Source organism: Watersipora subatra, chromosome 11 (assembly GCF_963576615.1).
Source record: "Watersipora subatra chromosome 11, tzWatSuba1.1, whole genome shotgun sequence".
In the NCBI taxonomy this organism is placed as follows: domain Eukaryota; kingdom Metazoa; phylum Bryozoa; class Gymnolaemata; order Cheilostomatida; family Watersiporidae; genus Watersipora; species Watersipora subatra.
This window is the reverse complement of record NC_088718.1, coordinates 18,180,725-18,208,481: the sequence shown is the minus strand read 5'-3', so window position 1 is coordinate 18,208,481 and position 27,757 is coordinate 18,180,725.

Below are 27,757 nucleotides of genomic sequence, written 5' to 3'. Positions count from 1 at the left end.
TCAATTGGAGCATTTCTAGCATGTTTGGTTGAAATTGCAAATTTACATTTTTCACTTCTGTCAGACAATTGCAATATTCTCACAATAAGCTAATTAGCTCAATTGGAGCATTTCTAGCATGTTTGGTTGAAATTGGAAATTTACATTTTTCACTTTTGTCAGACAATTGCAATATTCTCTCAATAAGCTAATTAGCTCATTTGGAGCATTTCTAGCATGTTTGGTTGAAATTGGAAATTTACATTTTTCAGTGTTGTCAGACGTTTGTAATATTCTCACAATAAGCTAATTAGCTCAATTGGAGCATTTCTAGCATGTTTAGTTGAATTTGGAAACTTACATTTTTCAGTGTTGTCAGACGTTTGTAATATTCTCACAATAAGCTAATTAGCAAAATTGGAGCATTTCTAGCATGTTTGGTTGAAATTGCAAATTTACATTTTTCACTTCTGTCAGACAATTGCAATATTCTCACAATAAGCTAATTAGCTCAATTGGAGCATTTCTAGCATGTTTGGTTGAAATTGGAAATTTACATTTTTCAATTTTGTTAGACGTTTGTAATATTCTCACAATAAGCTAATTAGCTCAATTGGAGCATTTCTAGCATGTTTGGTTGAAATTGGAAATTTACATTTTTCACTTTTGTCAGACAATTGCAATATTCTCACAATAAGCTAATTAGCTCAATTGGAGCATTTCTAGCATGTTTAATTGAATTTGGAAATTTACATTTTTCAGTGTTGTCAGACTTTTGTAATATTCTCACAATAAGCTAATTAGCAAAATTGGAGCATTTCTAGCATGTTTGGTTGAAATTGCAAAATTACATTTTTCACTTCTGTCAGACAATTGCAATATTCTCACAATAATCTAATTAGCTCAATTGGAGCATTTCTAGCATGTTTGGTTGAAATTGGAAATTTACATTTTTCAATTTTGTTAGACGTTTGTAATATTCTCACAATAAGCTAATTAGCTCAATTGGAGCATTTCTAGCATGTTTGGTTGAAATTGGAAATTTACATTTTTCACTTTTGTCAGACAATTGCAATATTCTCACAATAAGCTAATTAGCTCAATTGGAGCATTTCTAGCATGTTTGGTTGAAGTTGGAAATTTACATTTTTCACTTTTGTCAGACATTTGTAATATTCTCACAATAAGCTAATTAGCTCAATTGGAGCATTTCTAGCATGTTTGGTTGAAATTGGAAATTTACTTTTTTCACTTTTGTCAGACGTTTGTAATATTCTCACAATAAGCTAATTAGCTAAATTGGAGCATTTCTAGCATGTTTGGTTGAAATTGCAAATTTACATTTTTCACTTCTGTCAGACAATTGCAATATTCTCACAATAAGCTAATTAGCTCAATTGGAGCATTTCTAGCATGTTCGGTTGAAATTGGAATTTTACATTTTTCACTTTTATCAGACGTTTGTAATATTCTCACAATAAGCTAATTAGCTCAATTGGAGCATTTCTAGCACGTTTGGTTGAAATTGGAAATTTACATTTTTCACTTTTGTCAGACAATTGCAATATTCTCTCAATAAGCTAATTAGCTCAATTGGAGCATTTCTAGCATGTTTGGTTGAAATTGGAAATTTACATCTTTCAGTTTGGTCAGACGTTTGTAATATTCTCACAATAAGCTAATTAGCTCAATTGGAGCATTTCTAGCATGTTTGGTTGAAATTGGAAATTTACATTTTTCAGTGTTGTCAGACGCTTGTAATATTCTCACAATAAGCTAATTAGCTCAATTGGAGCATTTCTAACATGTTTGGTTGAAATTGGAAATCTACATTTTTCAGTTTTGTCAGACGTTTGTAATATTCTCACAATAAGCTAATTAGCTCAATTGGAGCATTTCTAGCATGTTTGGTCGAAATTGGAAATTTACATTTTTCAGTTTTGTCAGACGTTTGTAAAATTCTTACAGTAGGCTTATTTGCGCAATTTGAGCATTTCTCGCATGTTTGGTTGAAATTGGAAATTTACATTTTTCACTTTTGTCAGACAATTGCAATATTCTCACAATAAGCTAATTAGCTCAATTGGAGCATTTCTAGCATGTTTGGTTGAAATTGGAAATTTACATTTTTCAGTGTTGTCAGACGTTTGTAATATTCTCACAATAAGCTAATTAGCTAAATTGGAGCATTTCTAGCATGTTTGGTTGAAATTGCAAAGTTACATTTTTCACTTCTGTCAGACAATTGCAATATTCTCACAATAAGCTAATTAGCTCAATTGGAGCATTTCTAGCATGTTTGGTTGAAATTGGAAATTTACATTTTTCACTTTTGTCAGACAATTGCAATATTCTCACAATAAGCTAATTAGCTCAATTGGAGCATTTCTAGCATGTTTGGTTGAAATTGGAAATTTACATTTTTCACTTTTGTCAGACGTTTGTAATATTCTCACATTAAGCTAATTAGCTCAATTGGAGCATTTCTAGCACGTTTGGTTGAAATTGGAAATTTACATTTTTCACTTTTGTCAAACAATTGCAATATTCTCTCAATAAGCTAATTAGCTCAATTGGAGCATTTCTAGCATGTTTGGTTGAAATTGGGAATTTACATTTTTCACTTCTGTCAGACGTTTGTAATATTCTCACAATAAGCTAATTAGCTCAATTGGAGCATTTCTAGCACGTTTGGTTGAAATTGGAAATTTACATTTTTCACTTTTGTCAGACAATTGCAATATTCTCACAATAAGCTAATTAGCTCAATTGGAGCATTTCTAGCATCTTCGGTTGAAATTGGAAATTTACATTTTTCAGTGTTGTCAGACGTTTGTAATATTCTCACAATAAGCTAATTAGCTCAATTGGATCATTTCTAGCATGTTTGGTTGAAATTGGAAATTTACATTTTTCAGTGTTGTCAGACGTTTGTAATATTCTCACAATAAGCTAATTAGCTCAATTGGAGCATTTCTAGCATGTTTGGTTGAAATTGGAAATTTACATTTTTCACTTCTGTCAGACGTTTGTAATATTCTCACAATAAGCTAATTAGCTCAATTGGAGCATTTCTAGCACGTTTGGTTGAAATTGGAAATTTACATTTTTCACTTTTGTCAGAAAATTGCATTATTCTCACAATAAGCTAATTAGCTCAATTGGAGCATTTCTAGCATGTTTGGTTGAAATTGGAAATTTACATTTTTCACTTTTGTCAGACAATTGCAATATTCTCACAATAAGCTAATTAGCTCAATTGGAGCATTTCTAGCATGTTTGGTTGAAATTGGAAATTTACATTTTTCACTTTTGTCAGACGTTTGTTATATTCTCACAATAAGCTAATTAGCTCAATTGGAGCATTTCTAGCACGTTTGGTTGAAATTGGAAATTTACATTTTTCACTTTTGTCAAACAATTGCAATATTCTTTCAATAAGCTAATTAGCTCAATTGGAGCATTTCTAGCATGTTCGGTTGAAATTGGAAATTTACATTTTTCACTTTTGTCAGACGTTTGTAATATTCTCACAATAAGCTAATTAGCTCAATTGGGAGCATTTCTAGCACAATTGGTTGAAATTGGAAATTTACATTTTTCACTTTTGTCAGACAATTGCAATATTCTCACAATAAGCTAATTAGCTCAATTGGAGCATTTCTAGCATGTTTGGTTGAAATTGGAAATTTACATTTTTCAATTTTGTTAGACGTTTGTAATATTCCCACAATAAGCTAATTAGCTCAATTGGAGCATTTTTAGCATGTTTGGTTGAAATTGGAAGTTTACATTTTTCAATTTTGTCAGACAATTGTACTATTCTCACAATAAGCTAATTAGCTCAATTGGAGCATTTCTAGCGCGTTTGGTTGAAATTGGAAATTTACATTTTTCACTTTTGTCAGACAATTGCAATATTCTCACAATAAGCTAATTAGCTCAATTGGAGCATTTCTAGCATGTTTGGTTGAAATTGGAAATTTACATTTTTCACTTTTGTCAGACGTTTGTAATATTCTCACAATAAGCTAATTAGCTCAATTGGAGCATTTCTAGCACGTTTGGTTGAAATTGGAAATTTACATTTTTCACTTTTGTCAAACAATTGCAATATTCTCTCAATAAGCTAATTAGCTCAATTGGAGCATTTCTAGCATGTTTGGTTGAAATTGGAAATTTACATTTTTCACTTTTGTCAAACAATTGCAATATTCTCTCAATAAGCTAATTAGCTCAATTGGAGCATTTCTAGCATGTTTGGTTGAAATTGGAAATTTACATTTTTCACTTCTGTCAGACGTTTGTAATATTCTCACAATAAGCTAATTAGCTCAATTGGAGCATTTCTAGCACGTTTGGTTGAAATTGGAAATTTACATTTTTCACTTTTGTCAGACAATTGCAATATTCTCACAATAAGCTAATTAGCTCAATTGGAGCATTTCTAGCATCTTCGGTTGAAATTGGAAATTTACATTTTTCAGTGTTGTCAGACGTTTGTAATATTCTCACAATAAGCTAATTAGCTCAATTGGAGCATTTCTAGCATGTTTGGTTGAAATTGGAAATTTACATTTTTCACTTTTGTCAGACAATTGCAATAATCTCACAGTAAGCTAATTAGCTCAATTGGAGCAATTCTAGCATGTTTTGTTGAAATTGGAAATTTACATTTTTCACTTTTGTCAGACAATTGCAATATTCTCACAATAAGCTAATTAGCTCAATTGGAGCATTTCTAGCATGTTTGGTTGAAATTGGAAATTTACATTTTTCACTTTTGTCAGACAATTGCAATATTCTCTCAATAAGCTAATTAGCTCATTTGGAGCATTTCTAGCATGTTTGGTTGAAATTAGAAATTTACATTTTTCAGTGTTGTCAGACGTTTGTAATATTCCCACAATAAGCTAATTAGCTCAATTGGAGCATTTTTAGCATGTTTGGTTGAAATTGGAAATTTACATTTTTCAGTTTTGTCAGACGTTTGTAAAATTCTTACAGTAGGTTTATTTGCGCAATTTGAGCATTTCTAGCATGTTTGGTTGAAATTGGAAATTTACATTTTTCACTTTTGTCAGACAATTGCAATATTCTCACAATAAGCTAATTAGCTCAATTGGAGCATTTCTAGCATGTTTGGTTGAAATTGGAAATTTACATTTTTCACTTTTGTCAGACGTTTGTTATATTCTCACAATAAGCTAATTAGCTCAATTGGAGCATTTCTAGCACGTTTGGTTGAAATTGGAAATTTACATTTTTCACTTTTGTCAAACAATTGCAATATTCTTTCAATAAGCTAATTAGCTCAATTGGAGCATTTCTAGCATGTTCGGTTGAAATTGGAAATTTACATTTTTCACTTTTGTCAGACATTTGTAATATTCTCACAATAAGCTAATTAGCTCAATTGGGAGCATTTCTAGCACAATTGGTTGAAATTGGAAATTTACATTTTTCACTTTTGTCAGACAATTGCAATATTCTCACAATAAGCTAATTAGCTCAATTGGAGCATTTCTAGCATGTTTGGTTGAAATTGGAAATTTACATTTTTCAATTTTGTTAGACGTTTGTAATATTCCCACAATAAGCTAATTAGCTCAATTGGAGCATTTTTAGCATGTTTGGTTGAAATTGGAAATTTACATTTTTCAATTTTGTCAGACAATTGTACTATTCTCACAATAAGCTAATTAGCTCAATTGGAGCATTTCTAGCGCGTTTGGTTGAAATTGGAAATTTACATTTTTCACTTTTGTCAGACAATTGCAATATTCTCACAATAAGCTAATTAGCTCAATTGGAGCATTTCTAGCATGTTTGGTTGAAATTGGAAATTTACATTTTTCACTTTTGTCAGACGTTTGTAATATTCTCACAATAAGCTAATTAGCTCAATTGGAGCATTTCTAGCACGTTTGGTTGAAATTGGAAATTTACATTTTTCACTTTTGTCAAACAATTGCAATATTCTCTCAATAAGCTAATTAGCTCAATTGGAGCATTTCTAGCATGTTTGGTTGAAATTGGAAATTTACATTTTTCACTTTTGTCAAACAATTGCAATATTCTCTCAATAAGCTAATTAGCTCAATTGGAGCATTTCTAGCATGTTTGGTTGAAATTGGAAATTTACATTTTTCACTTCTGTCAGACGTTTGTAATATTCTCACAATAAGCTAATTAGCTCAATTGGAGCATTTCTAGCACGTTTGGTTGAAATTGGAAATTTACATTTTTCACTTTTGTCAGACAATTGCAATATTCTCACAATAAGCTAATTAGCTCAATTGGAGCATTTCTAGCATCTTCGGTTGAAATTGGAAATTTACATTTTTCAGTGTTGTCAGACGTTTGTAATATTCTCACAATAAGCTAATTAGCTCAATTGGAGCATTTCTAGCATGTTTGGTTGAAATTGGAAATTTACATTTTTCACTTTTGTCAGACAATTGCAATAATCTCACAGTAAGCTAATTAGCTCAATTGGAGCAATTCTAGCATGTTTTGTTGAAATTGGAAATTTACATTTTTCACTTTTGTCAGACAATTGCAATATTCTCACAATAAGCTAATTAGCTCAATTGGAGCATTTCTAGCATGTTTGGTTGAAATTGGAAATTTACATTTTTCACTTTTGTCAGACAATTGCAATATTCTCTCAATAAGCTAATTAGCTCATTTGGAGCATTTCTAGCATGTTTGGTTGAAATTAGAAATTTACATTTTTCAGTGTTGTCAGACGTTTGTAATATTCCCACAATAAGCTAATTAGCTCAATTGGAGGATTTTTAGCATGTTTGGTTGAAATTGGAAATTTACATTTTTCAGTTTTGTCAGACGTTTGTAAACTTCTTACAGTAGGTTTATTTGCGCAATTTGAGCATTTCTAGCATGTTTGGTTGAAATTGGAAATTTACATTTTTCACTTTTGTCAGACAATTGCAATAATCTCACAGTAAGCTAATTAGCTCAATTGGAGCAATTCTAGCATGTTTGGTTGAAATTGGAAATTTACATTTCTCACTTTTGTCAGACAATTGCAATATTCTCACAATAAGCTAATTAGCTCAATTGGAGCATTTCAAGCATGTTTGGTTGAAATTGGAAATTTACATTTTTCAGTTTTGTCAGACGTTTGTAAAATTCTTACAGTAGGCTTATTTGCGCAATTTGAGCATTTCTAGCATGTTTGGTTGAAATTGGAAATTTACTTTTTTCACTTTTGTCAGACAAATGCAATATTCTCACAATAAGCTAATTAGCTCAATTGGAGCATTTCTAGCATGTTTGGTTGAAATTGGAAATTTACATTTTTCAGTGTTGTCAGACGTTTGTAATATTCTCACAATAAGCTAATTAGCTCAATTGGAGCAATTCTAGCATGTTTGGTTGAAATTGGAAATTTACATTTTTCACTTCTGTCAGACGTTTGTAATATTCTCACAATAAGCTAATTAGCTCAATTGGAGCATTTCTAGCACGTTTGGTTGAAATTGGAAATTTACATTTTTCACTTTTGTCAGACAATTGCATTATTCTCACAATAAGCTAATTAGCTCAATTGGAGCATTTCTAGCATCTTCGGTTGAAATTGGAAATTTACATTTTTCAGTGTTGTCAGACGTTTGTAATATTCTCACAATAAGCTAATTAGCTCAATTGGAGCATTTCTAGCATGTTTGGTTAAAATTGGAAATTTACATTTTTCAGTTTTGTCAGACGTTTGTAAAATTCTTACAGTAGGCTTATTTGCGCAATTTGAGCATTTCTAGCATGTTTGGTTGAAATTGGAAATTTACTTTTTTCACTTTTGTCAGACAATTGCAATATTCTCACAATAAGCTAATTAGCTCAATTGGAGCATTTCTAGCATGTTTGGTTGAAATTGGAAATTTACATTTTTCAGTGTTGTCAGACGTTTGTAATATTCTCACAATAAGCTAATTAGCTAAATTGGAGCATTTCTAGCATGTTTGGTTGAAATTGCAAATTTACATTTTTCACTTCTGTCAGACAATTGCAATATTCTCACAATAAGCTAATTAGCTCAATTGGAGCATTTCTAGCATGTTTGGTTGAAATTGGAAATTTACATTTTTCAATTTTGTTAGACGTTTGTAATATTCTCACAATAAGCTAATTAGCTCAATTGGAGCATTTCTAGCATGTTTGGTTGAAATTGGAAATTTACATTTTTCACTTTTGTCAGACAATTGCAATATTCTCACAATAAGCTAATTAGCTCAATTGGAGCATTTCTAGCATGTTTGGTTGAAATTGGAAATTTACATTTTTCACTTTTGTCAGACGTTTGTAATATTCTCACAATAAGCTAATTAGCTCAATTGGAGCATTTCTAGCACGTTTGGTTGAAATTGGAAATTTACATTTTTCACTTTTGTCAAACAATTGCAATATTCTTTCAATAAGCTAATTAGCTCAATTGGAGCATTTCTAGCATGTTCGGTTGAAATTGGAAATTTACATTTTTCACTTTTGTCAGACGTTTGTAATATTCTCACAATAAGCTAATTAGCTCAATTGGAGCATTTCTAGCACAATTGGTTGAAATTGGAAATTTACATTTTTCACTTTTGTCAGACAATTGCAATATTCTCTCAATAAGCTAATTAGCTCAATTGGAGCATTTCTAGCATGTTTGGTTGAAATTGGAAATTTACATTTTTCACTTCTGTCAGACAATTGCAATATTCTCACAATAAGCTAATTAGCTCAATTGGAGCATTTCTAGCATGTTTGGTTGAAATTGGAAATTTACATTTTTCAATTTTGTTAGACGTTTGTAATATTCCTACAATAAGCTAATTAGCTCAATTGGAGCATTTTTAGCATGTTTGGTTGAAATTGGAAGTTTACATTTTTCAATTTTGTCAGACAATTGTAATATTCTCACAATAAGCTAATTAGCTCAATTGGAGCATTTCTAGCGCGTTTGGTTGAAATTGCAAATTTACATTTTTCACTTTTGTCAGACAATTGCAATATTCTCACAATAAGCTAATTAGCTCAATTGGAGCATTTCTAGCATGTTTGGTTGAAATTGGAAATTTACATTTTTCACTTTTGTCAGACGTTTGTAATATTCTCACAATAAGCTAATTAGCTCAATTGGAGCATTTCTAGCACGTTTGGTTGAAATTGGAAATTTACATTTTTCACTTTTGTCAAACAATTGCAATATTCTCTCAATAAGCTAATTAGCTCAATTGGAGCATTTCTAGCATGTTCGGTTGAAATTGGAATTTTACATTTCTCACTTTTGTTAGACGTTTGTAATATTCTCACAATAAGCTAATTAGCTCAATTGGAGCATTTCTAGCACGTTTGGTTGAAATTGGAAATTTACATTTTTCACTTTTGTCAGACAATTGCAATATTCTCTCAATAAGCTAATTAGCTCAATTGGAGCATTTCTAGCATGTTTGGTTGAAATTGGAAATTTACATCTTTCAGTTTGGTCAGACGTTTGTAATATTCTCACAATAAGCTAATTAGCTCAATTGGAGCATTTCTAGCATGTTTGGTTGAAATTGGAAATTTACATTTTTCAGTGTTGTCAGACGTTTGTAATATTCTCACAATAAGCTAATTAGCTCAATTGGAGCATTTCTAACATGTTTGGTTGAAATTGGAAATCTACATTTTTCAGTTTTGTCAGACGTTTGTAATATTCTCACAATAAGCTAATTAGCTCAATTGGAGCATTTCTAGCATGTTTGGTTGAAATTAAAAAATTTACATTTTTCAGTTTTGTCAGACGTTTGTAAAATTCTTAGAGAAGGCTTATTTGCGCAATTTGAGCATTTCTAGCATGTTTGGTTGAAATTGGAAATTTACATTTTTCACTTTTGTCAGACAATTGCAATATTCTCACAATAAGCTAATTAGCTCAATTGGAGCATTTCTAGCATGTTTGGTTGAAATTGGAAATTTACATTTTTCTGTGTTGCCAGACGTTTGTAATATTCTCACAATAAGCTAATTAGCTCAATTGGAGCATTTCTAGCATGTTTGGTTGAAATTGGAAATTTACATTTTTCACTTTTGTCAGACAATTGCAATATTCTCACAATAAGCTAATTAGCTCAATTGGAGCATTTCTAGCATGTTTGGTTGAAATTGGAAATTTACATTTTTCACTTTTGTCAGACAATTGCAATATTCTCTCAATAAGCTAATTAGCTCATTTGGAGCATTTCTAGCATGTTTGGTTGAAATTGGAAATTTACATTTTTCAGTGTTGTCAGACGTTTGTAATATTCTCACAATAAGCTAATTAGCTCAATTGGAGCATTTCTAGCATGTTTAATTGAATTTGGAAACTTACATTTTTCAGTGTTGTCAGACGATTGTAATATTCTCACAATAAGCTAATTAGCAAAATTGGAGCATTTCTAGCATGTTTGGTTGAAATTGCAAATTTACATTTTTCACTTCTGTCAGACAATTGCAATATTCTCACAATAAGCTAATTAGCTCAATTGGAGCATTTCTAGCATGTTTGGTTGAAATTGGAAATTTACATTTTTCAATTTTGTTAGACGTTTGTAATATTCTCACAATAAGCTAATTAGCTCAATTGGAGCATTTCTAGCATGTTTGGTTGAAATTGGAAATTTACATTTTTCACTTTTGTCAGACAATTGCAATATTCTCACAATAAGCTAATTAGCTCAATTGGAGCATTTCTAGCATGTTTGGTTGAAATTAGAAATTTACATTTTTCACTTTTGTCAGACATTTGTAATATTCTCACAATAAGCTAATTAGCTCAATTGGAGCATTTCTAGCATGTTTGGTTGAAATTGGAAATTTACATTTTTCAATTTTGTTAGACGTTTGTAATATTCTCACAATAAGCTAATTAGCTCAATTGGAGCATTTCTAGCATGTTTGGTTAAAATTGGAAATTTACATTTTTTAGTTTTGTCAGACGTTTGTAAAATTCTTACAGTAGGCTTATTTGCGCAATTTGAGCATTTCTAGCATGTTTGGTTGAAATTGGAAATTTACTTTTTTCACTTTTGTCAGACAATTGCAATATTCTCACAATAAGCTAATTAGCTCAATTGGAGCATTTCTAGCATGTTTAATTGAATTTGGAAATTTACATTTTTCAGTGTTGTCAGACGTTTGTAATATTCTCACAATAAGCTAATTAGCAAAATTGGAGCATTTCTAGCATGTTTGGTTGAAATTGCAAAATTACATTTTTCACTTCTGTCAGACAATTGCAATATTCTCACAATAAGCTAATTAGCTCAATTGGAGCATTTCTAGCATGTTTGGTTGAAATTGGAAATTTACATTTTTCAATTTTGTTAGACGTTTGTAATATTCTCACAATAAGCTAATTAGCTCAATTGGAGCATTTCTAGCATGTTTGGTTGAAATTGGAAATTTACATTTTTCACTTTTGTCAGACAATTGCAATATTCTCACAATAAGCTAATTAGCTCAATTGGAGCATTTCTAGCATGTTTGGTTGAAATTGGAAATTTACATTTTTCACTTTTGTCAGACATTTGTAATATTCTCACAATAAGCTAATTAGCTCAATTGGAGCATTTCTAGCACGTTTGGTTGAAATTGGAAATTTACATTTTTCACTTTTGTCAAACAATTGCAATATTCTCTCAATAAGCTAATTAGTTCAATTGGAGCATTTCTAGCATGTTTGGTTGAAATTGGAAATTTACATTTTTCAGTTTTGTCAGACGTTTGTAAAATTCTTACAGTAGGCTTATTTGCGCAATTTGAGCATTTCTAGCATGTTTGGTTGAAATTGGAAATTTACATTTTTCACTTTTGTCAGACAATTGCAATATTCTCACAATAAGCTAATTAGCAAAATTGGAGCATTTCTAGCATGTTTGGTTGAAATTGGAAATTTACATTTTTCACTTTTGTCAGACGTTTGTAATATTCTCACAATAAGCTAATTAGCTCAATTTGAGCATTTCTAGCACGTTTGGTTGAAATTGGAAATTTACATTTTTCACTTTTGTCAAACAATTGCAATATTCTCTCAATAAGCTAATTAGCTCAATTGGAGCATTTCTAGCATGTTCGGTTGAAATTGGAATTTTACATTTCTCACTTTTGTTAGACGTTTGTAATATTCTCACAATAAGCTAATTAGCTCAATTGGAGCATTTCTAGCACGTTTGGTTGAAATTGGAAATTTACATTTTTCACTTTTGTCAGACAATTGCAATATTCTCTCAATAAGCTAATTAGCTCAATTGGAGCATTTCTAGCATGTTTGGTTGAAATTGGAAATTTACATCTTTCAGTTTGGTCAGACGTTTGTAATATTCTCACAATAAGCTAATTAGCTCAATTGGAGCATTTCTAGCATGTTTGGTTGAAATTGGAAATTTACATTTTTCAGTGTTGTCAGACGTTTGTAATATTCTCACAATAAGCTAATTAGCTCAATTGGAGCATTTCTAACATGTTTGGTTGAAATTGGAAATCTACATTTTTCAGTTTTGTCAGACGTTTGTAATATTCTCACAATAAGCTAATTAGCTCAATTGGAGCATTTCTAGCATGTTTGGTTGAAATTAAAAAATTTACATTTTTCAGTTTTGTCAGACGTTTGTAAAATTCTTAGAGAAGGCTTATTTGCGCAATTTGAGCATTTCTAGCATGTTTGGTTGAAATTGGAAATTTACATTTTTCACTTTTGTCAGACAATTGCAATATTCTCACAATAAGCTAATTAGCTCAATTGGAGCATTTCTAGCATGTTTGGTTGAAATTGGAAATTTACATTTTTCTGTGTTGCCAGACGTTTGTAATATTCTCACAATAAGCTAATTAGCTCAATTGGAGCATTTCTAGCATGTTTGGTTGAAATTGGAAATTTACATTTTTCACTTTTGTCAGACAATTGCAATATTCTCACAATAAGCTAATTAGCTCAATTGGAGCATTTCTAGCATGTTTGGTTGAAATTGGAAATTTACATTTTTCACTTTTGTCAGACAATTGCAATATTCTCTCAATAAGCTAATTAGCTCATTTGGAGCATTTCTAGCATGTTTGGTTGAAATTGGAAATTTACATTTTTCAGTGTTGTCAGACGTTTGTAATATTCTCACAATAAGCTAATTAGCTCAATTGGAGCATTTCTAGCATGTTTAATTGAATTTGGAAACTTACATTTTTCAGTGTTGTCAGACGTTTGTAATATTCTCACAATAAGCTAATTAGCAAAATTGGAGCATTTCTAGCATGTTTGGTTGAAATTGCAAATTTACATTTTTCACTTCTGTCAGACAATTGCAATATTCTCACAATAAGCTAATTAGCTCAATTGGAGCATTTCTAGCATGTTTGGTTGAAATTGGAAATTTACATTTTTCAATCTTGTTAGACGTTTGTAATATTCTCACAATAAGCTAATTAGCTCAATTGGAGCATTTCTAGCATGTTTGGTTGAAATTGGAAATTTACATTTTTCACTTTTGTCAGACAATTGCAATATTCTCACAATAAGCTAATTAGCTCAATTGGAGCATTTCTAGCATGTTTGGTTGAAATTAGAAATTTACATTTTTCACTTTTGTCAGACATTTGTAATATTCTCACAATAAGCTAATTAGCTCAATTGGAGCATTTCTAGCATGTTTGGTTGAAATTGGAAATTTACATTTTTCAATTTTGTTAGACGTTTGTAATATTCTCACAATAAGCTAATTAGCTCAATTGGAGCATTTCTAGCATGTTTGGTTAAAATTGGAAATTTACATTTTTTAGTTTTGTCAGACGTTTGTAAAATTCTTACAGTAGGCTTATTTGCGCAATTTGAGCATTTCTAGCATGTTTGGTTGAAATTGGAAATTTACTTTTTTCACTTTTGTCAGACAATTGCAATATTCTCACAATAAGCTAATTAGCTCAATTGGAGCATTTCTAGCATGTTTAATTGAATTTGGAAATTTACATTTTTCAGTGTTGTCAGACGTTTGTAATATTCTCACAATAAGCTAATTAGCAAAATTGGAGCATTTCTAGCATGTTTGGTTGAAATTGCAAAATTACATTTTTCACTTCTGTCAGACAATTGCAATATTCTCACAATAAGCTAATTAGCTCAATTGGAGCATTTCTAGCATGTTTGGTTGAAATTGGAAATTTACATTTTTCAATTTTGTTAGACGTTTGTAATATTCTCACAATAAGCTAATTAGCTCAATTGGAGCATTTCTAGCATGTTTGGTTGAAATTGGAAATTTACATTTTTCACTTTTGTCAGACAATTGCAATATTCTCACAATAAGCTAATTAGCTCAATTGGAGCATTTCTAGCATGTTTGGTTGAAATTGGAAATTTACATTTTTCACTTTTGTCAGACATTTGTAATATTCTCACAATGAGCTAATTAGCTCAATTGGAGCATTTCTAGCACGTTTGGTTGAAATTGGAAATTTACATTTTTCACTTTTGTCAAACAATTGCAATATTCTCTCAATAAGCTAATTAGTTCAATTGGAGCATTTCTAGCATGTTTGGTTGAAATTGGAAATTTACATTTTTCAGTTTTGTCAGACGTTTGTAAAATTCTTACAGTAGGCTTATTTGCGCAATTTGAGCATTTCTAGCATGTTTGGTTGAAATTGGAAATTTACATTTTTCACTTTTGTCAGACAATTGCAATATTCTCACAATAAGCTAATTAGCAAAATTGGAGCATTTCTAGCATGTTTGGTTGAAATTGCAAATTTACATTTTTCACTTCTGTCAGACAATTGCAATATTCTCACAATAAGCTAATTAGCTCAATTGGAGCATTTCTAGCATGTTTGGTTGAAATTGGAAATTTACATTTTTCAATTTTGTTAGACGTTTGTAATATTCTCACAATAAGCTAATTAGCTCAATTGGAGCATTTCTAGCATGTTTGGTTGAAATTGGAAATTTACATTTTTCACTTTTGTCAGACATTTGTAATATTCTCACAATAAGCTAATTAGCTCAATTGGAGCATTTCTAGCACGTTTGGTTGAAATTGGAAATTTACATTTTTCACTTTTGTCAAACAATTGCAATATTCTCTCAATAAGCTAATTAGCTCAATTGGAGCATTTCTAGCATGTTTGGTTGAAATTGGAAATTTACATTTTTCACTTTTGTCAAACAATTGCAATATTCTCTCAATAAGCTAATTAGCTCAATTGGAGCATTTCTAGCATGTTTGGTTGAAATTGGAAATTTACATTTTTCACTTCTGTCAGACGTTTGTAATATTCTCACAATAAGCTAATTAGCTCAATTGGAGCATTTCTAGCACGTTTGGTTGAAATTGGAAATTTACATTTTTCACTTTTGTCAGACAATTGCAATATTCTCACAATAAGCTAATTAGCTCAATTGGAGCATTTCTAGCATCTTCGGTTGAAATTGGAAATTTACATTTTTCAGTGTTGTCAGACGTTTGTAATATTCTCACAATAAGCTAATTAGCTCAATTGGAGCATTTCTAGCATGTTTGGTTGAAATTGGAAATTTACATTTTTCAGTTTTGTCAGACGTTTGTAAAATTCTTACAGTAGGCTTATTTGCGCAATTTGAGCATTTCTAGCATGTTTGGTTGAAATTGGAAATTTACATTTTTCACTTTTGTCAGACAATTGCAATATTCTCTCAATAAGCTAATTAGCTCAATTGGAGCATTTTTAGCATGTTTGGTTGAAATTGGAAATTTACATTTTTCAGTTTTGTCAGACGTTTGTAAAATTCTTACAGTAGGCTTATTTGCGCAATTTGAGCATTTCTAGCATGTTTGGTTGAAATTGGAAATTTACATTTTTCACTTTTGTCAGACAATTGCAATAATCTCACAGTAAACTAATTAGCTCAATTGGAGCAATTCTAGCATGTTTGGTTGAAATTGGAAATTTACATTTTTCACTTTTGTCAGACAATTGCAATATTCTCACAATAAGCTAATTAGCTCAATTGGAGCATTTCTAGCATGTTTGGTTGAAATTGGAAATTTACATTTTTCAGTTTTGTCAGACGTTTGTAAAATTCTTACAGTAGGCTTATTTGCGCAATTTGAGCATTTCTAGCATGTTTGGTTGAAATTGGAAATTTACTTTTTTCACTTTTGTCAGACGTTTGTAATATTCTCACAATAAGCTAATTAGCTAAATTGGAGCATTTCTAGCATGTTTGGTTGAAATTGCAAATTTACATTTTTCACTTCTGTCAGACAATTGCAATATTCTCACAATAAGCTAATTAGCTCAATTGGAGCATTTCTAGCATGTTCGGTTGAAATTGGAATTTTACATTTTTCACTTTTGTCAGACGTTTGTAATATTCTCACAATAAGCTAATTAGCTCAATTGGAGCATTTCTAGCACGTTTGGTTGAAATTGGAAATTTACATTTTTCACTTTTGTCAGACAATTGCAATATTCTCTCAATAAGCTAATTAGCTCAATTGGAGCATTTCTAGCATGTTTGGTTGAAATTGGAAATTTACATCTTTCAGTTTGGTCAGACGTTTGTAATATTCTCACAATAAGCTAATTAGCTCAATTGGAGCATTTCTAGCATGTTTGGTTGAAATTGGAAATTTACATTTTTCACTTTTGTCAGACATTTGTAATATTCTCACAATAAGCTAATTAGCTCAATTGGAGCATTTCTAGCACGTTTGGTTGAAATTGGAAATTTACATTTTTCACTTTTGTCAAACAATTGCAATATTCTCTCAATAAGCTAATTAGTTCAATTGGAGCATTTCTAGCATGTTTGGTTGAAATTGGAAATTTACATTTTTCAGTTTTGTCAGACGTTTGTAAAATTCTTACAGTAGGCTTATTTGCGCAATTTGAGCATTTCTAGCATGTTTGGTTGAAATTGGAAATTTACATTTTTCACTTTTGTCAGACAATTGCAATATTCTCACAATAAGCTAATTAGCAAAATTGGAGCATTTCTAGCATGTTTGGTTGAAATTGCAAATTTACATTTTTCACTTCTGTCAGACAATTGCAATATTCTCACAATAAGCTAATTAGCTCAATTGGAGCATTTCTAGCATGTTTGGTTGAAATTGGAAATTTACATTTTTCAATTTTGTTAGACGTTTGTAATATTCTCACAATAAGCTAATTAGCTCAATTGGAGCATTTCTAGCATGTTTGGTTGAAATTGGAAATTTACATTTTTCACTTTTGTCAGACAATTGCAATATTCTCACAATAAGCTAATTAGCTCAATTGGAGCATTTCTAGCATGTTTGGTTGAAATTGGAAATTTACATTTTTCACTTTTGTCAGACATTTGTAATATTCTCACAATAAGCTAATTAGCTCAATTGGAGCATTTATAGCACGTTTGGTTGAAATTGGAAATTTACATTTTTCACTTTTGTCAAACAATTGCAATATTCTCTCAATAAGCTAATTAGCTCAATTGGAGCATTTCTAGCATGTTTGGTTGAAATTGGAAATTTACATTTTTCACTTCTGTCAGACGTTTGTAATATTCTCACAATAAGCTAATTAGCTCAATTGGAGCATTTCTAGCACGTTTGGTTGAAATTGGAAATTTACATTTTTCACTTTTGTCAGACAATTGCAATATTCTCACAATAAGCTAATTAGCTCAATTGGAGCATTTCTAGCATCTTCGGTTGAAATTGGAAATTTACATTTTTCAGTGTTGTCAGACGTTTGTAATATTCTCACAATAAGCTAATTAGCTAAATTGGAGCATTTCTAGCATGTTTGGTTGAAATTGCAAATTTACATTTTTCACTTCTGTCAGACAATTGCAATATTCTCACAATAAGCTAATTAGCTCAATTTGAGCATTTCTAGCATGTTCGGTTGAAATTGGAATTTTACATTTTTCACTTTTGTCAGACGTTTGTAATATTCTCACAATAAGCTAATTAGCTCAATTGGAGCATTTCTAGCACGTTTGGTTGAAATTGGAAATTTACATTTTTCACTTTTGTCAGACAATTGCAATATTCTCACAATAAGCTAATTAGCTCAATTGGAGCATTTCTAGCATGTTTGGTTGAAATTGGAAATTTACATCTTTCAGTTTGGTCAGACGTTTGTAATATTCTCACAATAAGCTAATTAGCTCAATTGGAGCATTTCTAGCATGTTTGGTTGAAATTGGAAATTTACATTTTTCACTTTTGTCAGACATTTGTAATATTCTCACAATAAGCTAATTAGCTCAATTGGAGCATTTCTAGCACGTTTGGTTGAAATTGGAAATTTACATTTTTCACTTTTGTCAAACAATTGCAATATTCTCTCAATAAGCTAATTAGTTCAATTGGAGCATTTCTAGCATGTTTGGTTGAAATTGGAAATTTACATTTTTCAGTTTTGTCAGACGTTTGTAAAATTTTTACAGTAGGCTTATTTGCGCAATTTGAGCATTTCTAGCATGTTTGGTTGAAATTGGAAATTTACATTTTTCACTTTTGTCAGACAATTGCAATATTCTCACAATAAGCTAATTAGCAAAATTGGAGCATTTCTAGCATGTTTGGTTGAAATTGCAAATTTACATTTTTCACTTCTGTCAGACAATTGCAATATTCTCACAATAAGCTAATTAGCTCAATTGGAGCATTTCTAGCATGTTTGGTTGAAATTGGAAATTTACATTTTTCAATTTTGTTAGACGTTTGTAATATTCTCACAATAAGCTAATTAGCTCAATTGGAGCATTTCTAGCATGTTTGGTTGAAATTGGAAATTTACATTTTTCACTTTTGTCAGACAATTGCAATATTCTCACAATAAGCTAATTAGCTCAATTGGAGCATTTCTAGCATGTTTGGTTGAAATTGGAAATTTAAATTTTTCACTTTTGTCAGACATTTGTAATATTCTCACAATAAGCTAATTAGCTCAATTGGAGCATTTATAGCACGTTTGGTTGAAATTGGAAATTTACATTTTTCACTTTTGTCAAACAATTGCAATATTCTCTCAATAAGCTAATTAGCTCAATTGGAGCATTTCTAGCATGTTTGGTTGAAATTGGAAATTTACATTTTTCACTTTTGTCAAACAATTGCAATATTCTCTCAATAAGCTAATTAGCTCAATTGGAGCATTTCTAGCATGTTTGGTTGAAATTGGAAATTTACATTTTTCACTTCTGTCAGACGTTTGTAATATTCTCACAATAAGCTAATTAGCTCAATTGGAGCATTTCTAGCACGTTTGGTTGAAATTGGAAATTTACATTTTTCACTTTTGTCAGACAATTGCAATATTCTCACAATAAGCTAATTAGCTCAATTGGAGCATTTCTAGCATCTTCGGTTGAAATTGGAAATTTACATTTTTCAGTGTTGTCAGACGTTTGTAATATTCTCACAATAAGCTAATTAGCTCAATTGGAGCATTTCTAGCATGTTTGGTTGAAATTGGAAATTTACATTTTTCACTTTTGTCAGACAATTGCAATAATCTCACAGTAAGCTAATTAGCTCAATTGGAGCAATTCTAGCATGTTTGGTTGAAATTGGAAATTTACATTTTTCACTTTTGTCAGACAATTGCAATATTCTCACAATAAGCTAATTAGCTCAATTGGAGCATTTCTAGCATGTTTGGTTGAAATTGGAAATTTACATTTTTCACTTTTGTCAGACAATTGCAATATTCTCTCAATAAGCTAATTAGCTCATTTGGAGCATTTCTAGCATGTTTGGTTGAAATTAGAAATTTACATTTTTCAGTGTTGTCAGACGTTTGTAATATTCCCACAATAAGCTAATTAGCTCAATTGGAGCATTTTTAGCATGTTTGGTTGAAATTGGAAATTTACATTTTTCAGTTTTGTCAGACGTTTGTAAAATTCTTACAGTAGGCTTATTTGCGCAATTTGAGCATTTCTAGCATGTTTGGTTGAAATTGGAAATTTACATTTTTCACTTTTGTCAGACAATTGCAATAATCTCACAGTAAACTAATTAGCTCAATTGGAGCAATTCTAGCATGTTTGGTTGAAATTGGAAATTTACATTTTTCACTTTTGTCAGACAATTGCAATATTCTCACAATAAGCTAATTAGCTCAATTGGAGCATTTCTAGCATGTTTGGTTGAAATTGGAAATTTACATTTTTCAGTTTTGTCAGACGTTTGTAAAATTCTTACAGTAGGCTTATTTGCGCAATTTGAGCATTTCTAGCATGTTTGGTTGAAATTGGAAATTTACTTTTTTCACTTTTGTCAGACGTTTGTAATATTCTCAAAATAAGCTAATTAGCTAAATTGGAGCATTTCTAGCATGTTTGGTTGAAATTGCAAATTTACATTTTTCACTTCTGTCAGACAATTGCAATATTCTCACAATAAGCTAATTAGCTCAATTGGAGCATTTCTAGCATGTTCGGTTGAAATTGGAATTTTACATTTTTCACTTTTGTCAGACGTTTGTAATATTCTCACAATAAGCTAATTAGCTCAATTGGAGCATTTCTAGCACGTTTGGTTGAAATTGGAAATTTACATTTTTCACTTTTGTCAGACAATTGCAATATTCTCTCAATAAGCTAATTAGCTCAATTGGAGCATTTCTAGCATGTTTGGTTGAAATTGGAAATTTACATCTTTCAGTTTGGTCAGACGTTTGTAATATTCTCACAATAAGCTAATTAGCTCAATTGGAGCATTTCTAGCATGTTTGGTTGAAATTGGGAATTTACATTTTTCAGTGTTGTCAGACGCTTGTAATATTCTCACAATAAGCTAATTAGCTCAATTGGAGCATTTCTAACATGTTTGGTTGAAATTGGAAATCTACATTTTTCAGTTTTGTCAGACGTTTGTAATATTCTCACAATAAGCTAATTAGCTCAATTGGAGCATTTCTAGCATGTTTGGTTGAAATTGGAAATTTACATTTTTCAGTTTTGTCAGACGTTTGTAAAATTCTTACAGTAGGCTTATTTGCGCAATTTGAGCATTTCTAGCATGTTTGGTTGAAATTGGAAATTTACATTTTTCACTTTTGTCAGACAATTGCAATATTCTCACAATAAGCTAATTAGCTCAATTGGAGCATTTCTAGCATGTTTGGTTGAAATTGGAAATTTACATTTTTCACTTTTGTCAGACGTTTGTAATATTCTCACATTAAGCTAATTAGCTCAATTGGAGCATTTCTAGCACGTTTGGTTGAAATTGGAAATTTACATTTTTCACTTTTGTCAAACAATTGCAATATTCTCTCAATAAGCTAATTAGCTCAATTGGAGCATTTCTAGCATGTTTGGTTGAAATTGGAAATTTACATTTTTCACTTCTGTCAGACGTTTGTAATATTCTCACAATAAGCTAATTAGCTCAATTGGAGCATTTCTAGCACGTTTGGTTGAAATTGGAAATTTACATTTTTCACTTTTGTCAGACAATTGCAATATTCTCACAATAAGCTAATTAGCTCAATTGGAGCATTTCTAGCATCTTCGGTTGAAATTGGAAATTTACATTTTTCACTTTTGTCGGACAATTGCAATATTCTCTCAATAAGCTAATTAGCTCATTTGGAGCATTTCTAGCATGTTTGGTTGAAATTAGAAATTTACATTTTTCAGTGTTGTCAGACGTTTGTAATATTCTCACAATAAGCTAATTAGCTCAATTGGAGCATTTTTAGCATGTTTGGTTGAAATTGGAAATTTACATTTTTCAGTTTTGTCAGACGTTTGTAAAATTCTTACAGTAGGCTTATTTGCGCAATTTGAGCATTTCTAGCATGTTTGGTTGAAATTGGAAATTTACTTTTTTCACTTTTGTCAGACAATTGCAATATTCTCACAATAAGCTAATTAGCTCAATTGGAGCAATTCTAGCATGTTTGGTTGAAATTGGAAATTTACATTTTTCACTTTTGTCAGACAATTGCAATATTCTCACAATAAGCTAATTAGCTCAATTGGAGCATTTCTAGCATGTTTGGTTGAAATTGGAAATTTACATTTTTCAATTTTGTTAGACGTTTGTAATATTCTCACAATAAGCTAATTAGCTCAATTGGAGCATTTCTAGCATGTTTGGTTGAAATTGGAAATTTACATTTTTCACTTTTGTCAGACAATTGCAATATTCTCACAATAAGCTAATTAGCTCAATTGGAGCATTTCTAGCATGTTTGGTTGAAATTGGAAATTTACATTTTTCACTTTTGTCAGACGTTTGTAATATTCTCACATTAAGCTAATTAGCTCAATTGGAGCATTTCTAGCACGTTTGGTTGAAATTGGAAATTTACATTTTTCACTTTTGTCAAACAATTGCAATATTCTCTCAATAAGCTAATTAGCTCAATTGGAGCATTTCTAGCATGTTTGGTTGAAATTGGAAATTTACATTTTTCACTTCTGTCAGACGTTTGTAATATTCTCACAATAAGCTAATTAGCTCAATTGGAGCATTTCTAGCACGTTTGGTTGAAATTGGAAATTTACATTTTTCACTTTTGTCAGACAATTGCAATATTCTCACAATAAGCTAATTAGCTCAATTGGAGCATTTCTAGCATCTTCGGTTGAAATTGGAAATTTACATTTTTCAGTGTTGTCAGACGTTTGTAATATTCTCACAATAAGCTAATTAGCTCAATTGGAGCATTTCTAGCATGTTTGGTTGAAATTGGAAATTTACATTTTTCACTTTTGTCAGACAATTGCAATAATCTCACAGTAAGCTAATTAGCTCAATTGGAGCAATTCTAGCATGTTTGGTTGAAATTGGAAATTTACATTTTTCACTTTTGTCAGACAATTGCAATATTCTCACAATAAGCTAATTAGCTCAATTGGAGCATTTCTAGCATGTTTGGTTGAAATTGGAAATTTACATTTTTCACTTTTGTCGGACAATTGCAATATTCTCTCAATAAGCTAATTAGCTCATTTGGAGCATTTCTAGCATGTTTGGTTGAAATTAGAAATTTACATTTTTCAGTGTTGTCAGACGTTTGTAATATTCTCACAATAAGCTAATTAGCTCAATTGGAGCATTTTTAGCATGTTTGGTTGAAATTGGAAATTTACATTTTTCAGTTTTGTCAGAAGTTTGTAAAATTCTTACAGTAGGCTTATTTGCGCAATTTGAGCATTTCTAGCATGTTTGGTTGAAATTGGAAATTTACTTTTTTCACTTTTGTCAGACAATTGCAATATTCTCACAATAAGCTAATTAGCTCAATTGGAGCATTTCTAGCATGTTTGGTTGAAATTGGAAATTTACATTTTTCAGTGTTGTCAGACGTTTGTAATATTCTCACAATAAGCTAATTAGCTAAATTGGAGCATTTCTAGCATGTTTGGTTGAAATTGGAAATTTACATTTTTCACTTTTGTCAGACAATTGCAATATTCTCACAATAAGCTAATTAGCAAAATTGGAGCATTTCTAGCATGTTTGGTTGAAATTGCAAATTTACATTTTTCACTTCTGTCAGACAATTGCAATATTCTCACAATAAGCTAATTAGCTCAATTGGAGCATTTCTAGCATGTTTGGTTGAAATTGGAAATTTACATTTTTCAATTTTGTTAGACGTTTGTAATATTCTCACAATAAGCTAATTAGCTCAATTGGAGCATTTCTAGCATGTTTGGTTGAAATTGGAAATTTACATTTTTCACTTTTGTCAGACAATTGCAATATTCTCACAATAAGCTAATTAGCTCAATTGGAGCATTTCTAGCATGTTTGGTTGAAATTGGAAATTTACATTTTTCACTTTTGTCAGACATTTGTAATATTCTCACAATAAGCTAATTAGCTCAATTGGAGCATTTCTAGCACGTTTGGTTGAAATTGGAAATTTACATTTTTCACTTTTGTCAAACAATTGCAATATTCTCTCAATAAGCTAATTAGCTCAATTGGAGCATTTCTAGCATGTTTGGTTGAAATTGGAAATTTACATTTTTCACTTTTGTCAAACAATTGCAATATTCTCTCAATAAGCTAATTAGCTCAATTGGAGCATTTCTAGCATGTTTGGTTGAAATTGGAAATTTACATTTTTCACTTCTGTCAGACGTTTGTAATATTCTCACAATAAGCTAATTAGCTCAATTGGAGCATTTCTAGCACGTTTGGTTGAAATTGGAAATTTACATTTTTCACTTTTGTCAGACAATTGCAATATTCTCAAAATAAGCTAATTAGCTCAATTGGAGCATTTCTAGCATCTTCGGTTGAAATTGGAAATTTACATTTTTCAGTGTTGTCAGACGTTTGTAATATTCTCACAATAAGCTAATTAGCTCAATTGGAGCATTTCTAGCATGTTTGGTTGAAATTGGAAATTTACATTTTTCACTTTTGTCAGACAATTGCAATAATCTCACAGTAAGCTAATTAGCTCAATTGGAGCAATTCTAGCATGTTTGGTTGAAATTGGAAATTTACATTTTTCACTTTTGTCAGACAATTGCAATATTCTCACAATAAGCTAATTAGCTCAATTGGAGCATTTCTAGCATGTTTGGTTGAAATTGGAAATTTACATTTTTCACTTTTGTCAGACAATTGCAATATTCTCTCAATAAGCTAATTAGCTCATTTGGAGCATTTCTAGCATGTTTGGTTGAAATTAGAAATTTACATTTTTCAGTGTTGTCAGACGTTTGTAATATTCCCACAATAAGCTAATTAGCTCAATTGGAGCATTTTTAGCATGTTTGGTTGAAATTGGAAATTTACATTTTTCAGTTTTGTCAGACGTTTGTAAAATTCTTACAGTAGGCTTATTTGCGCAATTTGAGCATTTCTAGCATGTTTGGTTGAAATTGGAAATTTACATTTTTCACTTTTGTCAGACAATTGCAATAATCTCACAGTAAGCTAATTAGCTCAATTGGAGCAATTCTAGCATGTTTGGTTGAAATTGGAAATTTACATTTTTCACTTTTGTCAGACAATTGCAATATTCTCACAATAAGCTAATTAGCTCAATTGGAGCATTTCTAGCATGTTTGGTTGAAATTGGAAATTTACATTTTTCAGTTTTGTCAGACGTTTGTAAAATTCTTACAGTAGGCTTATTTGCGCAATTTGAGCATTTCTAGCATGTTTGGTTGAAATTGGAAATTTACTTTTTTCACTTTTGTCAGACGTTTGTAATATTCTCACAATAAGCTAATTAGCTAAATTGGAGCATTTCTAGCATGTTTGGTTGAAATTGCAAATTTACATTTTTCACTTCTGTCAGACAATTGCAATATTCTCACAATAAGCTAATTAGCTCAATTGGAGCATTTCTAGCATGTTCGGTTGAAATTGGAATTTTACATTTTTCACTTTTGTCAGACGTTTGTAATATTCTCACAATAAGCTAATTAGCTCAATTGGAGCATTTCTAGCACGTTTGGTTGAAATTGGAAATTTACATTTTTCACTTTTGTCAGACAATTGCAATATTCTCTCAATAAGCTAATTAGCTCAATTGGAGCATTTCTAGCATGTTTGGTTGAAATTGGAAATTTACATCTTTCAGTTTGGTCAGACGTTTGTAATATTCTCACAATAAGCTAATTAGCTCAATTGGAGCATTTCTAGCATGTTTGGTTGAAATTGGAAATTTACATTTTTCAGTGTTGTCAGACGTTTGTAATATTCTCACAATAAGCTAATTAGCTCAATTGGAGCATTTCTAACATGTTTGGTTGAAATTGGAAATCTACATTTTTCAGTTTTGTCAGACGTTTGTAATATTCTCACAATAAGCTAATTAGCTCAATTGGAGCATTTCTAGCATGTTTGGTTGAAATTGGAAATTTACATTTTTCAGTTTTGTCAGACGTTTGTAAAATTCTTACAGTAGGCTTATTTGCGCAATTTGAGCATTTCTAGCATGTTTGGTTGAAATTGGAAATTTACATTTTTCACTTTTCTCAGACAATTGCAATATTCTCACAATAAGCTAATTAGCTCAATTGGAGCATTTCTAGCATGTTTGGTTGAAATTGGAAATTTACATTTTTCAGTGTTGTCAGACGTTTGTAATATTCTCACAATAAGCTAATTAGCTAAATTGGAGCATTTCTAGCATGTTTGGTTGAAATTGCAAAGTTACATTTTTCACTTCTGTCAGACAATTGCAATATTCTCACAATAAGCTAATTAGCTCAATTGGAGCATTTCTAGCATGTTTGGTTGAAATTGGAAATTTACATTTTTCAATTTTGTTAGACGTTTGTAATATTCTCACAATAAGCTAATTAGCTCAATTGGAGCATTTCTAGCATGTTTGGTTGAAATTGGAAATTTACATTTTTCACTTTTGTCAGACAATTGCAATATTCTCACAATAAGCTAATTAGCTCAATTGGAGCATTTCTAGCATGTTTGGTTGAAATTGGAAATTTACATTTTTCACTTTTGTCAGACGTTTGTAATATTCTCACATTAAGCTAATTAGCTCAATTGGAGCATTTCTAGCACGTTTGGTTGAAATTGGAAATTTACATTTTTCACTTTTGTCAAACAATTGCAATATTCTCTCAATAAGCTAATTAGCTCAATTGGAGCATTTCTAGCATGTTTGGTTGAAATTGGAAATTTACATTTTTCACTTCTGTCAGACGTTTGTAATATTCTCACAATAAGCTAATTAGCTCAATTGGAGCATTTCTAGCACGTTTGGTTGAAATTGGAAATTTACATTTTTCACTTTTGTCAGACAATTGCAATATTCTCACAATAAGCTAATTAGCTCAATTGGAGCATTTCTAGCATCTTCGGTTGAAATTGGAAATTTACATTTTTCAGTGTTGTCAGACGTTTGTAATATTCTCACAATAAGCTAATTAGCTCAATTGGAGCATTTCTAGCATGTTTGGTTGAAATTGGAAATTTACATTTTTCACTTTTGTCAGACAATTGCAATAATCTCACAGTAAGCTAATTAGCTCAATTGGAGCAATTCTAGCATGTTTGGTTGAAATTGGAAATTTACATTTTTCACTTTTGTCAGACAATTGCAATATTCTCACAATAAGCTAATTAGCTCAATTGGAGCATTTCTAGCATGTTTGGTTGAAATTGGAAATTTACATTTTTCACTTTTGTCGGACAATTGCAATATTCTCTCAATAAGCTAATTAGCTCATTTGGAGCATTTCTAGCATGTTTGGTTGAAATTAGAAATTTACATTTTTCAGTGTTGTCAGACGTTTGTAATATTCTCACAATAAGCTAATTAGCTCAATTGGAGCATTTCTAGCATGTTTGGTTGAAATTGGAAATTTACATTTTTCAGTTTTGTCAGACGTTTGTAAAATTCTTACAGTAGGCTTATTTGCGCAATTTGAGCATTTCTAGCATGTTTGGTTGAAATTGGAAATTTACTTTTTTCACTTTTGTCAGACAATTGCAATATTCTCACAATAAGCTAATTAGCTCAATTGGAGCATTTCTAGCATGTTTGGTTGAAATTGGAAATTTACATTTTTCAGTTTTGTCAGACGTTTGTAAAATTCTTACAGTAGGCTTATTTGCGCAATTTCAGCATTTCTAGCATGTTTGGTTGAAATTGGAAATTTACATTTTTCAGTGTTGTCAGACGTTTGTAATATTCTCACAATAAGCTAATTAGCTCAATTGGAGCATTTCTAGCATGTTTGGTTGAAATTGCAAAGTTACATTTTTCACTTCTGTCAGACAATTGCAATATTCTCACAATAAGCTAATTAGCTCAATTGGAGCATTTCTAG